The following is a 5,329-nucleotide window of genomic DNA, read 5'->3' on the forward strand; positions in this document are numbered from 1 at the left end:
CTGTACTCCAGAAAGTATGAAACTTACGTATTGAAAGAAACTCATGAAGACCTAAATAAACGGGAAAGCATCCCGTGTGCTGGATTGGAAGACTTAGTGCTATTGGGACGGCACTACTCCCCAAATGGATCTGTAGATTCAACCTGATCGCTACCAAAATTCCAGCTCCCTTTTTTTGCAGAATTTGACAAGCTGATCCCAAAATTCATAAGAAAATTCAAAGGACCCAGAATAGCCAAAACAACCTTGAAAAAGAACAAAGTTGAAGGACCTACACTTCCCAATTGCAAATCTCACTGCAAAGCTATGGTAATCAAGATGTAAAATCAACTGGCATAAGGACAGACATATAGATCAATAAAATAAAATTGAGACTCCAGAAATAAAACTTCACATGTATGGTCAATGGATTTTCACACAAGGATGCCATGACAATTTAATGGGGAAAGGAAGTCTTTTCAGCAAATGATGTCGGGACAACTGAATATCCACAAGCAAAAGACTAAAGTTGCATAAACACAAAATTTATGCATATACACATACAAAAATTAATGGATCAAAAACTAAATGTATGAGCTAAAACTTTTAAACTCTTGGAGGAAAACATAGGCATAAATATTTGTGATCTTTGTTTAGGCAATGGTTCCTTAGATATGACACCAAAGCACAAGCGACAAAAGAAAAAAACAGATAAATTGGACATCATCAAAATTAAAAACATTTGTCCTTAAAAGGACACCATCAAGAAAGTGAAGATAATCCACAGCATGGGAGAAAATATTTGCAGAGCAAATATACAATAAAGGACTTGTATCTAGAATATATAAAGAATTATTATAACTCAATAATAAAACACAAATAGCCCAATTAAAAATGGGCAAATGATCTGAACAGACGCTTCTCGAAACAAGACACACAGATCACCAATGAGCACGTGAAAAGATGTTCAACATCATTATCTATTAGGAAAAGGCAAATTAAAACCACGATGAGATACAAATTCACACTGAAAAGAATGGCTATAATCAAAACCACAGAAAATTACAAGTGCTAAGTGTATGGAGAAATTGGAACCCTCATATACTGCTAATGGGAGTGTAAAATGGGGCAGCTGCTTTGGAAAAGAGTTTGGAAGTTCCTCAAAAGATTAAACATAGAGCTACCATATGACCCAGAGATTCCACTCCTACTTATAAACCCAAGAGAAATAAAAACATATTTCCACACAAAATTTTGTACATGAATATTCATAACAGCATCATTCATAATAGCCAAAAAGTGGAAACAACCAAAATAGCTATCAATTGATGAATAGATAAATAAAATATGGTATATTCATACAACCAGAATATTATTCAACAATAAAAAGACATGTAATAATAAAAAGAAATGAAGGACTGCTACATGCGACAACATGAATAAACCTTGAGCGCATTACATGAAGTGAAAGAAGCCAGTCACAGTAACCCACATATTTTATGGTTCTGGTTACATGAAATGTCCAGAATAGGCAAATTCTTAGAGACAGAATGTAGACTAGCGATTGTCTAGGGCTAGAGGATTGGAGGAGGGGGGCTTGGAAAGAGGAGTGATTGCTAATAGGTATGGGATTTGGGGGAGAGGAGTAATGAAAGCAAAGTCCTAAAATTGATTGTGATGATGGTTGCATAACTGAATATATCAAAAACGATTGTATGGTACACTTTAAATGGGTGAATTGTATGGTATGGGAAGTATATCTCAATATAGATGTTATTTAAGAAAAGAAGAGAAAGTGAAATCAGTTGAAGTCAGAAATTAAACCCAGAAGTGACTAGAAATAAAGTAAGTTCCTGGAACTTTCAGAATCATGGGGAGGACTCTAGATTTACCCCAGGACATAAATACGAGTTTTAAGAAAGTTTTGTCTAGCTCTTATGGGAGGAGAAATCAGGATTGCTGTTGGTGAGTATATGAGGGAACTGGTACTCTCACGTCCTGTTAGTGTATTGGTAAATTCGTGTAATGTGTCAAAATTTTAAATATGCATACCTTTTAACGTAGCAAACCCACTCCAAAAGATGAATGAATATAGGTGTTCACCAGAACATGTTTCATAACATCGAAAATTAGAAATACTCTATGTCCATCTATAGGCAATGCTTCTCAACCCTAGCCAATTCAGTCCCTTTTTTATAATAAATATTTTGTAACACTCCCTTTACAGTCCTGAAATGAAAACCATACATACCTACAACAAAATATACCTAACTGTAATATAAAAGAGAAATAAATGGAAAGTAATTTGTAACAAAATACTATGCATTTCAATATAAAAAATAATATGATTCAATAGGTTGACTCTCTAGACACAAAACATACTCTAGAGGGCAGTACCACCCAGTTTAGAACTCATTATCTACAGCGACCTGGTTAAATAATTTATGACATATCCAAACAAAGGAATGATATATATCTAGATTCATTGACATATTGTTGAATCAAAAGGCAGATTGTAAAACAGCAATTACTCAAGTAGTTTTATTTATGTAAATGTGTAAAGGTCTAAAAAGCTGCTCACCAGGATGTTGATGATTTGACAGGAAATGAGATTTGTAAGGACTTTTGCTTTTTTCCCTATGTATTTGTACAATTGAATTTTCTCATCTGCGTAAAAATTATGGCAAGCCCCACTGGGTACTTAACAACACAGATCCCTAGGGTTCTGGAGTGAGGTCATGTCATCTGCAGTGGAGACATATGTACCCTTTGCAGAATAGTTCCTGGCCTTTCCCAAACAACTGCCAAAGATGGGGGGCGGGGGGAGGTCCTGGTACTTGGATAGCAGAGGCCATTTCCTGGGTTGGCAGGCGATCATCGTGGCCAAGTAGTTACTGCTAGGCAGGAAGGTGGTGGTCATGCGGTGCTAGGGCATCCAAATTTCTGGCAATTTCTACAGATAGAAGTTGCAGTACCTGATCTTCTAACACAAATGCACAAACACCAACTAGTCCTGTGGGTCCTATCTCTTCTAGTACCCTACCCCTTCCGGGCACCTAGCTGCATCTTTCGGGGGAACCATGTGAGACATTTTGTTGCTCAAGACCAATGAGACATGCTGCCCTGGACAGCCTGAAGGTATTCGATGGGATCCCACACTTGCCCCCCGACCTCTTGAGAAGAAAAAGCGCATGATGGTTTTTACTTCCCCAAGCTTGTGCATCTGAAGTCTACTCGGAAGTTTGCTGAGCTGAGGCACTTAGCTCACAAGGTAGCCTGGAAGTATAGACAGTGACAGCCACCCTGGAAGACAGGAGGAAGGAGAACGGCGAGATGGATTACTAAGGAAGCAGCAGCTCATGAGGTTGAGGGAGCAAGCTGAGAAGAATATGGAGAAGACAGTTGACAAATACCAAGAGGTCCTCAAGACCCATGGACTCCTGGTCTAGGGCCAATAAAGACTTTTTATTTTCCTGCTTGGCCTGGCCTTCCCTTCTTCCATTGCTGTTGTAGGATGCAGGGGACCTAAACGTGGCAGTCCCAATGTCCAAGTGCCACAGGCAGCCACTAAGGAATGCCCTGCAAAATAGCAGTGACGGGGAATACCTCTAAGTGGGCAGAGTTTTGGCTTGTGCATTTGGTCATTTACTTTGTGTGGAAAGTATAGGCACTGGCAAAACCCTTGTCTGCTTGGTTAGAGTCTGGAAGGAGAAAGACGGGAGATAAAGAGGTCTGGGAAAGAGGCATGTGGATGAATCTATAAAAGTGGACATGAAATGTGAAGATCTTTGTTTCACATGTTAATGCCCAACAGACAGCATCCATCACAGAAGAGGCACTAAACCACCACAAGAAACAATGACTTGTCCAGAAGATATCAGTAAGTCTCTGCCATTGGCTACATCAGTGTTGGTCCAACAGGCATGTGCTAAGAATAGGGGCAGGAAAGGAAGTTATACATGGGCCCAGTAGCATGGGCTTCCACCTACCAAGGCATATCTATCTACTGCCACTGTCAAATAACCAACCTGCCAGCTACCAAGACCAATGCTTGGCCCCTAGTATGACACCATCCCTCTAGAAAACTTACCAGCTACTTGGTGGCAAATTGTCTACACTGGACCTATTCCATCCTGGAAGTAGTATTAATCTATCTTGACTGGAATTTAAACATATTCCAAGTTAGACCACCTGCCTGAAGGGTCTTAGCCAGTAATACTGAGTCTAAAGTGTTTGACCCACCAGTCTAGGAGTTGGTACAGCAATGGGTGCACAACCGTGGGATCTCCTGATCCATTCATATACTACACCACCTAGACAAATTGCTAGACTGATAGAGCATTGGTATGACCTGTTGAAGATTGAGCTGAGGTACTAGCTTGCAAAGGATACCTTGAGGAGAACCACCTCCAGGACTCAAGGTACACCCTGAATTGATATTCATCATATGTACAGGGTCCCCAATAGGGAGAATATATGAGTCCAGTAGCAGAAGGGTGGAAGTAGGAGTATTTCTGTATACTGATTCCCAGTGATCCATTTGGGGAATTTTTAAAATTTTTTTTTAATTGAGGTCACATTTGTTTATAACATTACATAAATTTCAAGTGTACATCATTATATTTTGACTTTGGTACAGACTGCGTCTTGGGGAATTTTTAACCTTCTTTTCCCGGAGGTTAGAGGTTTTGGCTACCGGGGGGCGGGGGGGAATGCTTCCACTAGGGGACACAGGAAGAGTCCCTTTAAACTCCAGCTGCTGCCTGGTCACTTCAGGCTCCTCATTCCAAGAAACCAGCAAGCAAGGATAATTGACCCTGATCTTCAGTAGGACAACTGTTACACAATAGGGACAGGAAAGAATATGTTTGATACTCAGGTAGTCCATTGGGGTGTCTGGGCTTTCACTTGCCCAATTTAGATGGAACATGGACAAATGCAGCAGCCACAACTTGAGAAGGATCTGGTGATTAAAGGGTCAGGCCCCTCAGTGAAGAGGATCTGAATCATTGCACTAAGCTACCTAGACCAGAAGAAGATAAGAGGAATCTAGAATGGGTGGCAGAGGAAGGAGATGACCACTTTCAATTATGGCCCCAAGAGCAGCTTCAAGGGCTGTAGTTAATCCCACCAACCCTTTTCTAGTAAGTTTCTCCAGGAAAAGAGACCCAAGAGAAGTTTGGAAGAGCTGCTCATAGAACTTATTATACGTAAAGGGGTAGACAGTCATGGATATCATGGTACCAGAGATCTCCCCATCCAGGACTGAAACAGTCATTCCAACAGTTGCTGGAAGTATCAGAGGCTGATAGCTTTCAAGAGAATCTTTCTCCAGAACTTACCCATTACT

General features: G+C 40.3%; 1 pseudogene; it reads left to right on the plus strand.

The window, feature by feature from the left end:
• Positions 1-2,789: 2,789 nt before the first annotated feature.
• Positions 2,790-3,428, plus strand: LOC124239988 (60S ribosomal protein L13a-like; annotated as a pseudogene).
• Positions 3,429-5,329: the final 1,901 nt, after the last annotated feature.

The sequence above is a fragment of the Equus quagga genome, chromosome 1, assembly GCF_021613505.1.
Source record: "Equus quagga isolate Etosha38 chromosome 1, UCLA_HA_Equagga_1.0, whole genome shotgun sequence".
Classification (NCBI taxonomy): domain Eukaryota; kingdom Metazoa; phylum Chordata; class Mammalia; order Perissodactyla; family Equidae; genus Equus; species Equus quagga.